Source organism: Pantherophis guttatus, chromosome 3 (genome assembly GCF_059756535.1).
Source record: "Pantherophis guttatus breed Tessera chromosome 3, ASM5975653v1, whole genome shotgun sequence".
Lineage (NCBI taxonomy): Eukaryota > Metazoa > Chordata > Lepidosauria > Squamata > Colubridae > Pantherophis > Pantherophis guttatus.
Window position 1 is genome coordinate 76,753,683 of NC_142065.1, and position 21,236 is coordinate 76,774,918.

The 21,236-nt window shown below is 40.7% G+C and overlaps 2 long non-coding RNA genes and 1 pseudogene across 2 annotated transcripts in view; 2 read left to right on the forward strand and 1 right to left on the reverse strand.

Annotated features, from left to right (window-relative positions):
* Positions 1-20,753, reverse strand: part of LOC117677331 (small ribosomal subunit protein uS19-like) — a 75,882-nt pseudogene extending 55,129 nt beyond the window's left edge.
* LOC132711327 (uncharacterized) overlaps positions 1-21,236 on the forward strand; it is a 297,945-nt gene that overhangs the window by 165,058 nt on the left and 111,651 nt on the right. The window lies entirely within an intron of this gene.
* Positions 1-21,236, forward strand: part of LOC132711326 (uncharacterized) — a 183,729-nt gene that overhangs the window by 131,360 nt on the left and 31,133 nt on the right. The window lies entirely within an intron of this gene.

Sequence of the window (21,236 nt, forward strand, 5' to 3'; positions counted from 1 at the left end):
CAGGTGTGGGTCACATCATTGAGGATCATTGGGAGGTGAAGTGGTGATTAGGGGTAGGGTTGCATGGGTTGGTTGAAGGTTGGTGCCATTGCTAGTTGTGTGGTTCACTTGAATTCTCAGGGATTCATAGGCTGGTTGTAGGTTGATGTGGATTGCTTGTGGAAATAGTTAAGTTATAAGAATTTACAGGGATCAAAGGCAGCACAAATAGGTCATTTACTCAGACTTCACTGCATAAGTAAATGAAGATTGAATAGTTAAATAAGAATTCCTTCACAGATTCCTTTAGCTTGAGAGTTGCATTCTTTTCAGAGTGTAACCAGAGAATCTATTAGATTGCCTAGTACAAGCTATTTCTTTTCTTTTCCTTTTTAAAGCAGGTGTTATTATGCAAAGCCAAACATGCCATAAATGTTGATAATGTCAGAGACAACTTTGTCAGTGGTAAAACTCAAATGAACTTGCTGCCTTATGCAGTAGCTCAATTTGGAAGACAAAGAAACTTGACTTTAAAGGCATCTGAATCAATCCCAAATTCAAATTAAATTTGGAATATCCTGTAGAGCTCAAGGATGTAGCTCCATTAACCATGTGCAGTTAAAGAATAAACATTTTTTTCATTTAGAAGAAATTGAACCAAGATTACACAAAACATTGAACATTTTCAGTAGCATTTTTCTCCATGAAAGTCAAGTTAACAATCTTCTGGCCTTTATTGTATATTCTCCAGAGATTGTTCTGACAGGGAAAGTAATAGTGGTGCCTTTTTCTTCCTTTGTTCTTTCCAACAACAAAACCCAACCAAGCAATCATTAGATTGTCGAACACTGCTTAAGAGATTTACCCACTTGTACCATACCAATAGGGACGCAGTGGCTCAGTGGCTAAGACGCCAAGCTTGTCGATCGAAAGGTTGGCAGTTCAGCGGTTCGAATCCCTAGTGCCGCATAACGGGGTGAGCTCCCATTACTTGTCCCAGCTTCTGCCAACCTAGCAGTTCAAAAGCATGTAAAAAATGCAAGTAGAAAAATAGGGACCACCTTTGGTGGGAAGCGAACAGCGTTCCGTGCGCCTTTGGTGTTTAGTCATGCCAGCCACATGATCACAGAGACGTTTTTGGACAGCGCTGGCTCTTCGGCTTTGAAACGGAGATGAGCACCGCCCCCTAGAGCCGGGAATGACTAGCACATATGTGCGAGGGGAACCTTTATTTTTACCATACCACTGCATAACCGTGCCTTGGCAACGTTTTTTTTCCCCCTGCCATGTCCTAAGGAAGATGCCTCCATCGCATCTTCAGCCATGAATGAAAAAGCCTTTAGGTTATCCTTAATGGCATCAGTGTTAAAGTTGTGCTTTCTGTCTTATTTCATGATCATCTAAGAACAGCCTCAAGGTGGGTCGTCTGTTAGGGTTTATCTCCCATTGTCTTGGAAGGAAGTTGGATGACTGAGGAAGTTGAAAGAGAGTCAGTAGGGTAAGATAAAGAACAGCAATGGGGATAAAGAAATCACACTGGTGTAGTTTTCTACCTAATCAGGCATGGGTAACCCAACTGTAGAGAAAGTCCTTTAAGAGTAAAGATAGCTTTTACTGATAATCAGATCATGAAATACTCCAGAAGCTGTATTGACTTGAGTGCCAGATATTTTTTGAAGTTAGTTTTAAGGTGACATATGGTTATAGAAGTCAAAAGAAAAGATCTCTGATTTCTTGTAGAGTTCAAAGATGTTGCAATGCAATGCAATACAAACCTATTGAGGGATAATTTGTGAGCTCTTTTTATTTTTGCATCAGTGTTACATGAATTCAACCTCATAATAAACCCACGCTGGATTTATTCAGTAATCCAAAATTATGCATGCCAATTTCTGGAGGGATACGTGAATCTGGTCCCTATGAGATAAAATAATCAGATTTAGTATATTCCACACACCTAATATTGAAATAGATGCAAGCATATGCTTAAAAAAGTAAAGACCCAACATATACTTACCTAGACAATAATATGAAAGTGGTACCATTTGTTTCTTATGAGACTTTTAAAAAAATAAAATCTAATCTAATTTACAGTCTTCATGGTTTCTGACATCGAATACAAATATTTTTGACATCAACCAAGCTTTATATTGTCATATAAAGGTCATGAGTTAGAAAGGGAAGAAGGGTCTGCACATTGGGTGGAATTTTGGAGAATTTGGCAAATAGCTGATTGAGCTCATATAAAGTACAAATGTTTCTTATTTAACAGAGGAAAACATGGAATGGGCTATCCATTGGCATATGCATAACTATTAGGAATATGCATTTAAAATGCAAGTAAATTTACAACTAATTAAATAAATATACCATATTTTTCAGAGTATAAGAGACTCTGGAGTATAAGATGCACATTAATTTTTGGGGAAGAAAACAAGAAAAGAAATTTCTGCCTCTGCCTACCAGCATCCATTGGTATTCATCTGGCTAGCGTCCTTGCAGCAAACAGCAAACAGCCTGGTTAGCTTCAGCACGTTATCACAGCCTGATATAGAATGAACAGCTGCTTGGCGGTTGGATTGGCCTTCTGGAATACTGCCAATCAGCTGTTCCAGGTTGTGGGGATCGCCAGAGCCCATCGCCATCTCCGCATATCACATTTTTGGCTTTTGCATGCTCCATTTTAGACCCGTTCCAGGCTGCAGGGACCACCACAGCACATTGCTGCCGATCACCGCCTCCGCACTTCACGTTTTCGGCCGCCACGTGTCACGTTTTCAGCCTCCACACACCCCATTTTTTGCCTCCATGCATCACATTTTTGGCCAGTTCCAGGCGGTGGAGATCACCGCCACCAAACCCTGCCACCTGGAACTGACCAAAAAGTGACGTGCAGTGGTGGATATCGGCAGCAATGTGCTGTGGCAATTCCCGCAGCCTGGAATGGGTCTAAAATGGGGCATGCGGAAGCTGAAAATACAACGCACAGAGGCCAAAATGAAGGGTGGGAGCGGGCAGGTGGGCGGAGCTTCAGCAACATTTGGTGTATAAAACGCACCACGATTTTCACCCACTTTTGGGGGGAGAGTGCATCTTATACTCCAAAAAATATGGTATGTTCTTATGGAAGGAAGCAGATCAGAGTATTACACTGTACTCAGATATTGACATAATCCTTGTTCTTTCCCCCATGTACCCATAGATCCTTCTAATGCACATATACATACTTTTTGTGCTTCATTTGGCTTGTGTCATCTCATTAAAACGTTGCCATGTAAATGTATCATAAGTGTTGCCTGAAGATTTTTGTCTCATGCAAAATTTAGCTTAAATTCTTCTGGCATCAAATACTTTCTTATGCACAAACCTTCTGTTTGCTTTGCTGACATTCCTTCTTAGTTGGCTCTCATGGTGATTCATTATCTCGTGATATGGATTTCCAAGTATCATCTTTGCATTGATTTTTATATCTTTAATAACCTCTCCACTGAAGATGGCTCCACTTGGTGTCATTGATCGCATCAAAAATTCAAGGCTTACAGAAATACTAGAGGGCTAATTGGTAGTAGAACATTTCAGACTTAATCTTAATGCGGTCTTAATCTTTTGCACTAAACCTACCTGGAGGTTTGCTCATTGGAACTAAAGGGGAAAATTGAGTATTCAGCTGAAAATTACCTGGTTTAAGATACACAAGACACACAGAAAACCCAGATAGTTGGATTTGGAATCATTAAAATCAAGCTGCTTTTGGCAACTGACTTCAAAACCCTGGGTTATCAATGTCTCTCAGTCCTAAATCATTTTACTCTCTATAACCATAAAATGAATATACATCTGCTGTCAGACAAAAAGACAGTCTGTCTAAGTATCCATTTCGAGGTTTAAATGCATTGCTCATATAGATTGATATGCTGTTGTTGTCCTGATTTAGCAAGTGTATATAGAACCATTTTGCCTGATCTCAACATTTACAAGGGTGCTGACTTCAAAGGCCTATCCTGATGTCTTTCTGCTTTGGCAGTTTATTCCTTGAATGCCATGGCCAACCTGAAATCTCTACTAATCAAATTTGTACTTATTTATCAAACTTGTATGCTGCCCATCTTGCCAAAGGCAACTCTAGGAGGCTTACAGACATTGAATAAAATGCACTATAAACATTAAAACAATAAGGATCTTACATTTAAAATTCATTAAAATAAAACTAAGCAGGATGGAGATAAACGGAGCAAAGTGAACACAGGGAGGAAGTAAAATGATCTATTCCATTACCCACTTCCAAAGTGCCACGCCCTCATTGGGACTCCAGGATATTAGCAAGATTCATGCTTCAAGGCCTTTCAGAAGGCCAAAAGAGTGGGAGAGGACCTGACCTCAGGGGGCAAGATAGGCAGAGGGCATGAGCCATGGCAGAAATTCCAGCTAGCTGGAATTCTTTGACTGACAGGGCCCACAGCATGCCTCTTCTGCCAGTAAGGGTGGGGTGGACTGATCCTATCAGGATGAGCTTGTTTCTCAGATAGCTTGGACCCATTACCTCTTCATGTAGACATTCAACAAATTGGGGTCATACAAATAGGTTGATAATGCAAGACCTGGAAAGTTAGCCAATACAGTCATAATGGCAGAAAAATTGGAATTTATAATCTGTATCAGACTGTTCAATTTGGAGAAGGCTGCCTTAAATGTCTCAGCTTTGTGTGTGTGTGTGTGTGTGTGTGTGTGTGTGTGTGTGTGTGTGGTAATCCTTTTTTTCTTTATCCAGTGGATGCATGGGCACTGATGCCACTTCTTGCCTAAGGACCTGAAACCTTAGAAGGGTGCAACTAAGCTGCAACTGTTGCAGCTAATCTTTCGTGTGTTTTGCATGTTTCCTCTGCATGCCTAGTGGGAGCAGTGGGAGATTAAAAGCAATTCAGACCAGTATATGGATCCCCTTCTATGAAGTTAGAGGCATATCATTTCAACTCCAACAGCCCAGACCATGAGAGATACATCTTGAGATAAAACCAGCATCATTAAAACAGCTGAAATTGTGCATGAACATAATTGCCAAATCAGAAGCTCCTGGATGGAAGTTGTCAGTGGGGTTCTATTACTGCAAATGATTTTGGGGTGGCAAAGAAGAAGTCTTATGTAAAAGAATTACGGTTGCAATATGTCATCCATTAATCCGATAGATGATTGGATTTGTTTAATTATTTAAAATGCTTCCTGGCAGCTTCAGCTACCTTAATAGGGGATGAGAAATAATACGGGTTATTGTACAGGAACATTTCTGATTAATCAGGCAGCGAAGTAAGGGAGGAAGAAAGAAAGGGGAGTTATGTTGTTTCAAGTCCTTCTAAAAATCCCAGATTCCCAATCCCATTTTAAAAATACAATTTACCCTCCTCTATCATCAGCTTGTATGCACATGGTCACAGTGGATGAAGTTTGTGTGTGTTGCCTAAAATGGAAGTATGACTTCTGTTTTAACACAAACTGTAATGTACACATATCTAATACAATTACTGGATTAACTGAATGAATGATTAACTGACTAAACTTTCTATAATCAATTTTCAATTGTAATAGGATTTTAATAACAAAAGTGAGGTAGTAGTCATTTTTTTTTAATGTATTGTAAAAGTATATATTGCAACAATGGCAGGAGCAGAGTTTTCTTTCCAACCAAGATTGGTAAATTGAGCTATTCTAAATATTGCTGGATATACATTCCCATCATCACTGTCTGTTAGGTCCATGGTCTGGAAATGATGGGAGTTTCTTGCAAGTTGCCTGCATCTGTATATTACTAAAATACATCTTTACCTGGATGAAATGGTACATCATAAGGTAACAATTTTTGAACCAAGGTACCTCAAGAAAAGAATCCCCAGAGCAATGAGAGATTTGTTTGTCATCTTGTAACAAACATGGAATTCAACAATCGACAACAATTCTGGAACCAATTCAAGAATGCAGTATCTGAAAGTTTCCTCCAAATCAAGTGATCAATAATCCTAACATCATGATCAATTAGAGATACCATGAACAAGTTTTTCTATATTTCTAAGAAAAAATTGAGATTCGAAAAAAAAGACTTGAAGAATATAATTTACCAAAGCCAAAAAAATGGTACAATTAATTAAAATGGTGGCAATCAGGAATTATTGCATGAAGCACGATTCGGCAGAGAAAAACAGCAATAATTTATACTACACAATGAATCCCTGTTGAATAATTGTCATTGATGCATCAGAATGAATAGGAAAGACATTTGTTATCACTTTGATCCTCGCTAAAGCTGGGGAGATGGAGATGTTGCTATTGCTTTAGCATCATTCAATACTGCAGCAATATTGAGGCCTGCTGATAGGATAGCACATTCAAGATTCAAGATATTCCTCCAAGTGAATGAAAATGCTCTTTGTAACATGAAAAAACTCCAATACTGAAAATTTGCTTCAATATGCAAGATTTATTGTTTGGGATAACAGCCTCATGATTAGGAAGGAGAGCTTTGAAGCCATAGATTGGACTCTTCTTGATATATGTGGCAAGAATGAAAGTTTTGGGGAAATTTCTGTCAGGTTCTACCAGTTGTAGAAATATGAAATGATGATGGTGTAAAAAATGTATTCATTAAAAATCATAATTATGGAAAAGCTTTGCCAAGTTACAATTAAAGAGAAACATGCAGTCGAGTGAGGAAGAGGGAAGATATTTTAAGTTCAAAATTCATAAAAATCAAAATGAGGAAATAAAGATATGATGAAGATATGATTCTGCCTGTAAGAACTATGGAAGACTGTGTAGATTTCACCTACCCAGCATTTCACAATCCTACTGAACTGTTCTACAAGAACTGTATCTTGGTTCCTCTCAATGAAATGATGATAAAAATCAATTCCACATGCATTAAGCACTTCCCTGGAATGATGAAATAATATTGTTCCTTAAATGCTGTTAGTGAAAGAGATAACACTACTAATTTTCAACATAATTCATTGATTGATTGATTGATTGATCAAGTTTGATTGATTGATTGATTGAACTCTCTGGATTGTCACCACATAAGCAGGAATTGAAGAAAGACACTCCCATCATTTCAAGGAGAAACTTGTATCGTCCAAGGTTTTGCAATGGAATTCAGAAGATCATGGAAGAACTCAAAAATCACATTGTAGCAAAGATAAACATTGGTGTATTCAACAATGACATTGTCATAATTTCAAGAATTATGCTCAGTTTATCAGAAGGTGAAGATAGCCCTCAGTGGACACATTTCCCAATACTTTGCTCTCACTATACATAAAGCACAAGGACAAACTATAGAGAATGTGCTGATTTATCTGGAGAAATGGGTATTCCAGGTTGGTCAGCTGTATGTTTCTTTAAGCTGAGGAAAAAGAAGTTGGAAACATTAGAGTATTAAAGAATGGAAGATTAACCACAATGTTTTAATCTGAAACATCCTGTTATAGGGAAAGCGGTATATTTGTCTTGCTACCCATCTCTCTTCTTTAATAAAATGTTTTCTTTAATTTTAAAACCAAAACAATAGCCATCTGCCCATGGTCTTAGTGTTTTCTGTTTAGGTGAGGAAATATCACTGAAAGGATGGCCCAATGGGTCACGAGTTGTCTAGTCTCATCTAAAGGCAAAGGATGCAGCCATCTTGTTGAAATTAAACCAGTCTGGATCTGATTACTTGCACTGAAAACCACTTGTGAACCTCACAAATACTATCCAGCTTTTCAGGATGGGATAAAAATAAGCAAATAATAAATCAAATGACTCAAAGGCTTATAAACTTGATCAGGTCTGGGAGTAGTTAAGAAAGCATGAATCTGAATATTCAGTATGTTCTTATTAACCCATAAATTTTTAGGTCCCATTAAAAGACTAAATGCACACATTATGTCCCCTTAAAAATATTAATGCTTTTTAACAGGCAACCTGCTTGCTCTGTTGCTTGCTTGCACTTTCACCATTACAATGTTCGTGCCCATGTACGGTTCCCACTTCTAAGGTAAAAAAATCCAGATGTGACCACAGATGACAGCAAAGAGATACAGAGAACTCTATCCCTGCTCTCATCTAATGGTTATTCAGATTCCCCCCCCCCATCTTAGACTCAAAATCACAAGGCTGTTTTCAGTTTCAATTTATTTATATGCGCAACAAAGGTCAGTCTCTGGAATGGACACTAAAAGCATTTGATAGATCTCCCAATAACAGTGAATTGAAAAGGGAAGAAAGGAAAGCAAAGTACCTATAGTACTTTTACAGGCAGATACTTTAACATGTACAAAAATAAATGCTTTGGTCCAAGAGGTGCTTTTAGAGTTCTTATACAGGTAGTCCTCGATTTACAACCCACAATTGAACGCAAAAATTATGTTGCTAAGCGAGACAGTTGTTAAGTGCGTTTTGCCCCATTTTACAACTTTCCTTGCCGCCATTGTTAAGTGGATCACTGCAATTGTTAAGTGAGTAACACGGTTTCGAAGTGAATCCGGCTTCCTCACCAACTTTACTTGTCAGAAGGTTGCAAAAGGTGATCACTGCAATTGTCATAAATATGAGTCAGTTGCCAAGCGTCCAAATTTTGATCATGTGACTATAGGAATGCTGCAACAATTGTATGTGTGAAAAATAGTCAAAAGTCACTTTTTTTCAGTGCTGTTGTAACTTTGTACAATCACTAAATGAACTGCTATAAATTGAGGACCACCTGTACTTTCTAGTTGTCCCAGACCAACTAAGAGGCTCTACAATCTTCCGGCTCTTGTTTCAGAATGAATGAAAGCCTGTCAAAATGGACAGAGGCACAGCCTTGATGGCAACCTAGATACAAATTGAAGGCAAATTATTGAGGAACCTATGATTTTAATTCTATGTTTCTCTACCTAAATTTCCTATTGCTTATTTTTGAGAAGAAGCCAAAAGGAGAAGGGAATGACAGCAAATCTGCTGGTTAGACAGGGGTGAAATCCAATAGGTTCTGACAGGTTCTGGAGACCCGGTAGCAGAAATTTTGAGTAGTTCGGAGAACCGACAAATACCATGTCTAACTGGCCCCAGAGTGGGGTGGGAATGGAGATTTTGCAATATCCTTCCCCCAGGAGTGGGGAGGGAATGGGGATTTTGCAGTATCTTTCCCCTGCAATGCCCACCAAGCCACACCACACCCACCAAGCCATGCCCACAGAACAGGTAGTGAAAAAAATTGGATTTCACCACTTGGTCATCGGCAGAGCCTGAATTTGGGCAGACTCAGGGAGACAGTGGAGGACAGGGAAGGGCTAGCATGCTGTGGTCCATGGGTCATGACACAACTTAGTGATGGACCAACAAAAATTTATGAGAAGAAGTAGGCATACCTATGATAGTATTGTAAAAGTGGTGGGAACGCATGTTTTTATTTTTACTTGATACACTCAATACAACTTTTTTCTTCTTCTGTTAGGCTTGTGATTGAATAATTGGGGTGAGAATCTGGGGCGCTATTGTACACTGCTAAGGCACATTTGGTTCACCAGAATGCATGTCTTACCATGAATGGTCCTTCTTCCAAGATTGTGTTGGGGAATTCTAGGAGTTGAAGACCACACATCTTTAAGTTGCCACGGTTGAGAAACACTGTCTCAGCTATAAGTGATCCTTATAAGGCCTCTTTGTCCACAATGCTTTTTCCCAGAAAAGTCCCAGTTTGTAAGACACTACAAAGGGAAAAGCAGCTTCTTTTCACAGTGGTGCAGTGGTTAGAGTGCAGTACTGCAGGCTACTTCTGCTGACTGCCGGCTGACTGTAATTTGGCGGTTCAAATCTCACCAGGCTCGACGTTGACTTAGCCTTCCATTCTTCCGAGGTGAGTAAAATGAGGGCCCAAATTGTTGGGGACAATATGCTGACTCTGTAAACTGCTTAGAGAGGGCTGTAAAGCACTGTGAAGCAGTATATAAGTCTAAGTGCTATTGTTATTGTTATTATCTGGCCTCTGAAGTTAGCTATCTTGATTGTTTGTGATGGTTATGTGGGGATTTTAGTCCAGGAAACTACTGCCTAATTCTTGAACAAATATTCTGTTTCTTTCTAAATCAGTATCCTTCCAAGTTCTGAATAGAGCTTGGCTATGCTTTGGATGTGATTGACAAGAAGCACTTCAGAGTACATAAGAGCTTCACCACCACACCTGTTTGTGACTCATTAAAGCTCCCTTGACTGTTCCCAAATGCCTTAACCTGCATACTGTCACTTTTCATCAGAACATCTTTTACGTGTCAAAATTGTCCAAGTAACTTGAAGAGTTAGAGGGGGGGTGACGGCCTGTCCAGGTTGCATCCAGAGTATGGGATCAGCAGTTAAGATGATCAGATGTTTTGCTAACACTTTTCATTCAATGGATTAATCACTTAAAATATAACCCCAATAATTATTTCATATTTTTGGATTTCCCCCATCCTCTCATCTCCTTGGAAAATTGACTTCAGTGAAGAAATCAAGAAAAATTATATTGACATAGGAAGCAATTTTAAAAAAAATAGAGGTGCTCAAATGAACATTCTACCTCCAGGCGCTTCTGTAACCTACTACCATAAATCAAGGGTTTAGTGATTTTCTTCTTTTCATCCTGTTTATTTTTACTGATTACAAATCACATCAAATTCAGTTAAAATAAGCACCTTATTAAGAATGGGGCAGCAGTAAAAATATGTTCCGTAAGTCTGCTTATGGCCAAACCAAGCCAATTGTGACAGAGCGAAGACATGGAGAAAGCAATCCACTTAAAGCTTCTTTTGGAAAGCCCTGAAGTGCCCGGCTATAAAAGTTGTAATTTTATTTTTCTATAAAGAACCTTAAATGATTTAATTTTAAAAGCTAAAACGGGGCGTTTTCACTCTCCCTTTTGTCTTTTAATAGGACTGTTATTTTTATGGGGAATCCTGAAGGCTAGAGTGCTTAGGAATCCCATAATAGGCATGAGTTAGGTGAACATGATGTGTTTGGCTCATAAAAATGAAAGCTGGAGATTTATACAGATGTGCAGCAACATCTGGAGAGGATTTACATGAGAGCACACCTGCACCTGGACATCAAATGTAACTGGAGGAAGGAAGGGGGGGGAACCCTCAGGTTTGAACACAGCAGCAAGCTGAGAGGGAATTCGGAGCAGCACTGCCACATCAAACGTTATCCAGATGTCTCGTACATTGTCTCGTTCTCAACAGATCTTTTTTAAAAAAAATATTTTATTTTTCCTTTGGTCCAGGGATATTATATACCTGGAGCAAATAATGAAAGTAAAGAATCCTCTGAACCAATTCTTCTATTAGAGACAGAACCCATCTTTCCATGAGTCTAGTGGAAGGAAATAAATTGATACACATGAGAAATGCATTAGAGGAGAAAGGAGTGGGAAATGGAGAATTTCTTTTCGGTAGTGAAGTCTGAAATTTAGGAGGCAAATTACCATCATTGGAAGAGTTAACCTTTTCATTTTGTTCCATCTGAAGTCTTGGACAAGACATTTTTCTCTTGGCTTCCCTAGTTTCTCTTCTGAAAAAATGAAGACAAATGAAGCACAAATAGTAGTGCTTAGATTGTTCTTAGACAAGGCACTTTTCTCTTTATGTCACTTAAATTTGTAGTTGGACCAATACATTTTCTTGCCTGAATGTAGTGTAATTCTACTTAAGGAATCCAACAACTTCTTTCAGCAGTAGGAATAGCTCACTAACATTGGAGTTCATGTTCTACACAGTGGATTAGCTCAGGGTTTTGGGCCTGTGCAGTCCTGTTGTGCCAGAGAAAGGAAGGGAATGATTTCTGGGTTGTTGTTGTTGTTGTTTTTAATATTTTCTGCAGCTTGTTAGGAGAAACAAAAGAAAATGGAAGTAGCAGGTCTGTTAATGTTAATGAGACATATAGCGCTTCCCATTTTTGGAATGTGACTTTTTTTTTGCCTAATGACATCCTTCAATAAAAGAAACCACTATTTCTTCTCATTCATATAAAAGTTAGAGTTGCAGCTATTCTGTAAAGTTTCACTGAGCCATAGATGGTAATGTGAAATCTTTGTGTTTTGTATGGCAAGAGGGTCAAAAACTTACTATTTCTGATCATTACTTTGCGTAGATTTTCCAGTGATTTGGTTTCTTTTGTTTGGGAACTGTTTTTATTTACACATAAAAATATTCTTCCCCAAACTCTCATTTTAGAAGAGGGGTGTCAAACTCGCGGCCGGCAGACCAGATGCATCACATGCTGGCCACGCCCACCCCCAGTTTAGCAAATGGGGGGAAAGTTGCAATATATCACTTGACAATGTGACGATGCAAGTTTGACAACCCTGGTTTTGTTGTGACCTAGGCTTCCTGAGTCATTAAAACACACAAGTAGTTCCAAAAACCTCTTTTATTGTAACAGCTGTGAATTATGTTCATTCACAGCTGAGTCCCAATTAGTTGCAAAAAGTCCTTCAGGAGAAGTCCTTCGGGATAATTACCAACCTTTATCTCCCTTGACACTCTGCCAAAGACCTACTTGGCAAAGCCACATGGATTCCAGAATCAAACAGAGATGCCGACTGGGAACAGAATTAACAACGTTGCTTTCCTGCAAAGTGCCCATGTGCCTTTGCTCCTCTTTTAAGCCTTATGGGAGCGGCCAATCATCTCCAGACCTTACTCCCAAGTAGTCCTTTTTGTTTTAACTGTTTGTGCCTTCTGGCAGCTCTGTGCATGTGCACACTAGGAACAGGCTCCTCCTGTTCCTCAGACTCTCTGCTGTCTGACTCTGGAGACTCCGGAGTCTGCACATCACTCCCAGATGGCCCTGGCCCCATCTCTGCCTCCAACGCAGAGTCCTCATCCGGGCCTTTCCCAGACTCCAGGACTGGCCCATGGTCCTCCGCAGCCTCCTCACTGTCCGACTCCACTGCGAACTCTGCAGGCTGCTGGCAGACCACAACAGTTTTAGAGGAATGAACCTAGATGAGTGGGTGATTCTGATCAACCATGTTTCACAGGCTTGTATATGATAGAAAATTCTCCCAAATTGCTTCAGGCTTGATCTCCACTTGGTTGACGGTCTTCCCATTGTACATGCCCATCCTGCTGCCCACCATGAAGAATGATCATGTCATGCAAGTGGATCTTCACCACTTCTGGCTTTTCCACGGGAAGTGCCTCCTTCTTGGCCTTTTGAAGATGTTTGAGCAGTGAGTGTTGTTTGCAGCACAAACCATGATTCAGCCTCCAGCCCTGGTGGATGCTATATAACTGCATCTGCTGTTCATAACATAACATGTTGAGGAGCTGATCCAGGTCACCACCTTGATAGGTGAATTTCCAGAAAGTTTGCTTCTTTTTCTGCTCCACTTCTGCTATCTTAGCTGCAGTCTTCTCTGAGAAAAGCAATTCAAATTTGAAAGTAGATGCTGGCTTTCCTTTCCTCTTCAGATTTTGCAAGCACATACAACTGTTGTTCTCCATGTTCATATGTCTGCAAACATATAATCCACAGAAAATACAGCTGTTTGGCTTTATTGATATATAATCCTCATTTCTAGACATAGTGCTTTTATATGTTGGTGAATAAACCAAGAATAAATTAGGTTTCCTGACTTAACTTCTGAGCCCTGACTCAGAAAATCAGGAAATCTCTGAAAGAGCATGATTTTCTGCATATGCTTAGAGCAGGGGTGGGTTCTACTTACCTTTACTACCGGTTCGCAACGGGATTGCGTGCATGCCCTCGCTTCGCTCTCTCACATGCCTTGCTTCTGCGCATGCGCAGATCGCTGATGACGACATCCGGGGTGGTGGGTGGGGCCTCCCACCAGTTTTACTACCGGTTCTTGTGAACCGGTCCAAACCGGGAGCTACCCACCACTGGCTCAGAGGCATATTTGTAGCTTCATTTAAAAATATTTAGGAAATAATTGAATTGTGCCAAACTCCTGAAAGATTACCGCTTTAGAACCCAATGCTATCTGCTCATAGCTGAATTATGTCCAGGGTAACCGTGTAAGTTCAACAAGCTTTTGGAGGAAAACATATTATAAAGTGACAACTCTCAAGGCTCTTTCAGAAAGTTTAGTATTCATTATGCAAAGAATTACTGAGTGACAAATATATTCAAAACCCGGAGATCTCACTTTGTAACTATTCACGAGACTGCTTTCCAATTCAAATGGAAGCTTCTTCCCGGTGCAAATATTTCTCTAACAAGCACAAGAATGCTTGAAAGTTGTATGAATGAAACAGTGCTGTACATGCTCGTATAGGGGGCACACATAGACAAACCCCCCATTTACATCCCTTTTCTGCCCTCTCTTTTATGGTGCCAAATGCCCAAGGAATCACAAAACCTGAACAGTCTATCAGTTTGCCACAATTCATTTTAGCTAATCCAGACATCTAGCACAGCAGGGAGGAAAAAACCCGCTGTATCTACTGAAACAAGAGCATGAATAATTAAAACTCTGTTATTAATGAACTTCCAGTCGTTATGTAAATGAAACAGATTTCAAGTCTAATTTGTCAGCCTGAATTCTTTTTCAATTCTTCCTTTGTCTGGGACAAGAACTCATCATAATGGACTTGATAATAAAACATTGGCAGACACGCTGTGTGCAGAGCCCATCCATGTTAGGGCTTTTAGAGACCTTAATTGATACAGTTCCTGCAGGAGAAGTCTATAAGGCATTTTGTGGGGCTAGGGCAGCATTTTACAAGTAGTGCTTTAAATGCAATGGAACTGGTCTTTCTGTGCAGTCTTTTGTGTTTGTGTATACTTTTATACACAAACTTTACTTTAAAGGTGGGTTTGTCATTGTTGCTTGATAAATAATCCCCCCTTCTTTTTTCTTTTTTTCCTTTCTTCTTTCTTTCTTCTTTCTTTCTTTCTTTCTTTCTTTCTTTCTTTCTTTCTTTCTTTCTTTCTTTCTTTCTTTCTTTCTTTCTGCCTCTCAATAAAAGCAAGACTTCAAGAGGTTCAAAGGCAGATAAGGGCAGAAAAGTGACTTAAAGAGCTGGCTGAGGAGATGGTGCATTTTTTAAAAAAAAAAATGGCTTGGAAAATGATTAAGTCCAAGTCAGTTGGGGCCAATTTACTCCTTTCATTTTATGGGGAAAATGAAGCTTTTTCAAACCCTCCATGGTGCTGTCTCTCTGCTCTTGGCCCCTTGGTCTTCTGGTTTTCAAGCTTTGTCAAATACCCCAGCAATGACTTTTTGGAATATTTTATAGCAAATTTAATGTGGATCAGGGTCTATCTATACATTTATTTCCTTCTAGAGTCACACAACTCAATGGGGATCCAATAGTGTCAGACCCTTTGCAAGTATCCTATATTTAATAGGGTTAGGGGAAATGGTTGTCAGTCAACCTTGTATTCTAGCCACATCCCACTGGGTTTTCTAACATTTACTTATCTGGGGCTGTCAGTTGACTGTTCCTCCAGGAATATCTGCAACATTCACTTACATTCTCTTACTCCGTTGGGTATGGTCATGCCACAAACATTTGGATTATACCCCTTTATGTTCTTCAAGTTAAAGCATATGCCCGAGGACTTAGAATCAGACCTGTTTTCATTCTTTTTTTAACTTGTGATTTAATAAACGGTTACAAAATGCATAAATCTTCAGAGAATAGGGAAAAAGGAGGAGGGAGTTAAAAATCAGGGCATGGGGAAAATGTCTCTAAAAATGTTTGTATGGCTTTCTTTCAGTTTGTCTGATGTTAAACTGTCTCCATCTGTCAAAAAGTCTTTTCAGAGTTTAGAAACTCTTGTTTAGAACTTTGTGGGTCTCTTAGAGGGCAAGTTAGACCAAGAAAGGATTCTTGGAAAAAGTAACAGCATTTATGGTCAGATAGTTGCTTGCAGTTTTAGTTTTTGTGGTTAGCTGGCATTTTGTAGACACCTGAAAAATCCAAAGAAGGCAGAAGAAGGTGATATATCGTATATCCTAATATGTGACTTGATAAAATTATATCAAAGAAAAACACAAAATTAAAAATGTTTACAAGAAAGAGAAGGAGAGGGAAGGGGGTGTGTGAGAGTTGAAAATGAATGTGGTGGCCTGCTGGTGGCCAGCAGAGCTGGCAGCAGAGTCGGACAGTGAGGAGGTTGGGGAGGAACATGGGCCAATCCTGGGGACTGCGGAAAGTTCGGACGAGGGCTCTGTGTAGGAGGCAGAGAGGGAGCTAGACAGCAGTGAGGCAGAGAAACAGCTGGAGACTTTTCCCAGTGTGCGCATGTGCAGAGGTGCCAGAACACAAGAACAACTCAGAAAGCAGGATTGATTTGGGAGTAAAGCCACACTTTTGAGGTAATTGGCCCCTCCCATAGGAAACAAAAGAGGAGCGAATGGGGAGTGGGCTTTTGCAGGAAACAATTCGGTCGGTCAGTCATTTCAAGAATGGAAAATTCTGTTTGTGATTCTAAGAGACTCTGTGCCAAGTTTTGCCTTATACTGCTTTTGGAAACAAGTTACGTGACAGCTTGCCAAGCGAGATAAGGTGTGTTGATAATTATGCCTTTGAAATACTGTTTGGACAAGCCTTGCTGACTGTGAATGAAAGTAATTCACAGTCGGATAAATAAAAGAGGTTTTGCCGGGACCAAGACTCTGCTTCCTGCTTTTTAACGGAGCCTAGGTCAGAACAATGAATAGATAAGTAGCATGTGATCAACTGACCTCTGGAAGCAGGAATTGTATCTATGAAAATCTTAATAGCACTGAGCAGTATTTCTCAACCTTGGCAACTTTAAGACAATTCCCATGATGTCTGGAGAATTGTGGGAGTTGAAGTCTACACATCTTAAAGTTGCTAAGGTTGAGAAATACTGACATGGAACATAACATGCTGTAGCACCAAACTGGTGTTTTTTGGCTAAGCAGATTGATCCTGGTTACTATTTGGAAGACTATTAAAGACTGCCATGACTGTAGGTTAGTTGAGAAAGTCTCCCCACCCACCCTCATCATAAATAACTGCAAGACATTTCTGTCCAGTTGCCAGGAAAACAGCAATGAACCCTGACGGGTTGAGCTCAGCTTGAAGAAGACTTTATCTTAACATTAGAAGAGGCTCCAATAATTTATTTGTCTTTGGTATCAGTAGTAGCTGTCTGGATTTCCATACGTACCTGTTTTATAGTATCTACCAAACAAACAGAATGGGCAAATTGCTTTGGACATCTACACTTTTGAAGGGAATTCAGGTTATGGATGCCAAAACTTTTATGGCTTGATTATCACATTTTCTTATGTAATATTTAGAAACAGCTTTTTCTCTGCCATTATCATCAGAGGACCAATTAACAGATCTTTGGTTGCATGGTTGCTCCAGGTTTAGAAATTCCTTGTTAAGTAAGGCCAGGATAATGCCATCTGCACTAGCCTTCTTTCATTAGTCTGTACCCTTTTATTCACACAGGTTCTTGGCTTTAAAGCCGATTTGTTTCCTGGTCTATCTGTGAATGCAGTTTCTTTCATGTGCTGTATTATAGGTTTGCTATTTATTCATTCTGCTGATATCTGCTTTTTTTCTCCAGAAGTTCAGAGGCAGAGTATACTGTTTTCCCTCCCAAATACCAACCATCAGGTTTGGTATGTTGGGCTAGGGGCCAATGATCATTGTTATGTGATATAGGAAATTGCATGGCTGGAGGGGAATTTAAAGGGGGTGGGGGGTGCACACGCCTGCACTGATCAGAGGTTAATGCTGGGCCCTGGATCCCACAGTGCTCATGAGACTTGAATAAGTCTTGGGAATTTGAACTGATTGCTTATTTTCTCCAGAGAAAACACCAGCAGATAATTTTGCAGTGTCATTTCTGGGCAGATATTTCATTAGAAATCCCTCTGGCCGTCTGCTGATTTTAGAGATTTCTCCTCTCCCTTTGGTAGTCAAGATGTCATAACATCTTGCTACCATCTTCCCCAGTCACTTAGGGAGGGGAGAGAGAAGGGCTGCTGCATCCTTTGCCCATTGGCTCTCGGTGGAGCTTCCATTGGTTTTACCCCATTCTGTAAAAGGGAATGAGGAAAAATCATGGAAACAGGAACAGCAAAGATTGTACCAAAGGTGCTTTTTCAAGAGGCAATTGGACTTTCTGTTTTTTCTTTGAAGACATTTCACTTCTCATCCAAGAAGCTTCTCAGCTCTGACTGGATGGTGGGGAATGGAAGGATTTATATTCCTTGCAGACCAGTGGTGGATTGCCCCCGGTTCGCACCAGTTTTATAGAACCGGTAGTAAAACCGGCGGGAGGCTCCGCCCACTGACCCTGACATCATCAAAATGCTTCTGCACTTGCACAGAAGAGTATGCGCAAGCGAAATGAGTGCGCGCGCGCGTGCAGCCACACTGCGAACCAGTAGTAAAGGTAAGTAGAACCCACCCCTGTTGCAGACAGCTGGACATTTGCATTCTTTTAGCAAGTTGTTAAAAGATTTCCCTCACACATATGTGCTAGTTGTTCCCTACTCTAGGGGGCGGTGTTCAACTCCGTTTCAAAGCCGAAGAGCCAGCGCTGTCTGAAGACGTCTCCATGGTCATGTGGCCGGCATGACTAAACACCAAAGGTGCACAGAATGCTGTTTCCTTCCCACAAAGGTGGTGACTATTTTTCCACTTGTATTTTTACATGCTTTCGAACTGCTAGGTTGGCAGAAGCTGGGACAATAACAGGAGCTTACCCCGTTATGCAGCACTAGGGATTCGAACTGTTGAACTGCCAACCTTTCAATCGACAAGCTCAGTGTCTTAGCCACTGAGCCTCAGCAAGTTGTTAAGTTCACCTAAATCCTTCCATTCCCCACCATCCAGTCAGAGCTGAAGAAGCTTCAAAGCGAAAGGTCTTTAAAGAAAAACCAGAAAGTCCAGTTGCCTCTTGAAAAAGCACCTTTGACCTGGATGACTGAGAATCTCCATAGACATTTAGCAAAGATTGTAATTGGATGTGGTTCTTGTTACCGTTTTGGGCTCACCCCCATTGGCTGGCTCAAAGGACCATGTGGCTGAGTGGAAGGATGGAGCACACACAGGTGCAAAATTGCTAGAGCAGATTTGAGCTGGGTGACTAGGCTTATTCTGATGCTCTAATCACTGCATTGTTGTGATCGATTCTTTTAAGAAATTACAATTATGACTTTGAATTTTCTTCTGTATTTATTTTTTGTTACTTATGAGCACAACCTGCAGTTAACATCTATGATATAAATTATGATATATATTAGAAATTTCCTTCCTTCCTTCCTTCCTTCCTTCCTTCCTTCCTTCCTTCCTTCCTACCTACCTACCTACCTACCTACCTACCTACCTACCTACCTACCTTTATTTTTGCCATCACTTTAGCTTACTTTTAATTATTAATATTTTATTTTATTTTTATTTTATTTTATTTTGAATTTGTATACCGCCCTTCTCCCTGAGGACTCAGGGCGGTGAACAGCCAAGTAAAAACATCAAGTACAAATATTAAAATACAGTTAAATATATATATATATAAATTTGGCCCCATTAATTAAAAACAATAAACAAAACACTTAAAAACACTTAAAAAATTAGGCCAGCCCGGCTTGCTGAAAAAGGAAGGTTTTAAGGGCACAGCAGAAGGCACTGAGGTCTTGGATTCTCCTTATCTCTGGAGGCAATTGATTCCAGAGGGTAGGTGCCCCCACAGAGAAGGCCCTCCCCCTGGGGGTCACCAGCCTGCACTGTTTGGCTGATGGCACCCCGAGGAGGCCCTCTCTGTGGGAGCGCACGGGTCGATGGGAGGTCGTCGGTGGCAGCAGGCGGTCTTGAAGATAGCTAGGCCCTATGCCATGGAGCGCTTTAAAGGTGATAACCAACACCTTGAAGCGCACCCGGAAGACCACTGGGAGCCAGTGCAGCTCGCGCAGGAGCGGTGTTACATGGGAGCGCCATGCTGCTCCCGTCACTACCCGCGCTGCTGCGTTCTGGACCAGTTGGAGCCTCTGGGTGCTCCTCAAGGGGAGCCCCATGTAGAGAGCGTTGCAGTAGTCAAGGCGAGAGGTGACGAGGGCATGAGTGACTGTGCACAGGGAATCCCGATCAAGAAAGGGCCGCAACTGTCGGATCAGGCGAACCTGACAAAAGGTCCCCCTGGTTACAGCCGTCAGATGTTCCTCCAAGGACAGCTGCCTATCCAGGAGGACTCCCAGATTGCGAGCCCTCTCTGTGGGGGCCAACAACTCGCCCCCAATAGTCAGTGATGGAGTCAACTGACTATATCGGGGTGCCGGGAGCCACAGCCACTCAGTCTTGGAAGGGTTGAGCCTGAGCCTGTTCCTCCCCATCCAGATCCGCACAGCCTCCAGGCACTGGGACATCACTTCAAGGGCATCGTTGAGGTGGCCTGGGGTGGAGATGTACAGCTGGGTGTCATCAGCGTACTGGTGGTATCTCACCCCAAAGCCACGGATGATCTTGCCCAGCGGCTTCACATAAATGTTGAACAGGAGGGGCGAGAGGACCGACCCCTGAGGCACTCCACATATAAAAGGCCTTGAGGTCGACCTCTGCCCCCCTGCCAACACGAACTGCGACCGGTCGGAGAGAAAGGAGGAGAACCACCGTAATATGGTGCCCCCCATCCCCAACTCTTCCAACCGGTGCAGCATGATGCCATGGTCGATGGTATCAAAAGCCGCTGAGAGGTCTAACAGGACCAGAACAGAGGAACAACCCCTGTACCGAGCCCTCCAGAGATCATCAACCAATGTGAATATTACCTTTATTCATTGTTAAATATAATTATTAAAAAGTTTTCCTAAATTGTTTTCTTTCCATGTTCATACTGAAAAAGGGCAAGTAGATTTGACTGCACAAAAAGTCCTATAAAATAAAATTGTCATAGAATATTCAGTCTTACACAGCCTCATTTGAGGCTGAAATGCTATTCTAGAAACCTGCATTATCTTCTGTGGGATCCTCCTTCAGGGAAAGTGAAAGGTGGTGTGTTGTTTATTTATGAGTCAGCAACTAATGATTAATGTCAATCTTTGATAAAATTAGCTTCCTTTCCCACCTCTGAAAATGGATACACTTGTTACATTTTGAACATTTTAGGAACGGAACAATGGTTAATGATGCACTTTTTGCATAAGTCCTAAAAAGTTCACTTTACTATCTTCTAATTAATTTTTAAAAAATGTATACCAAACTATTACATTTAAAATTATTACATTTAAAACTTTATAACCATATGATGACGTGTAACTGCAA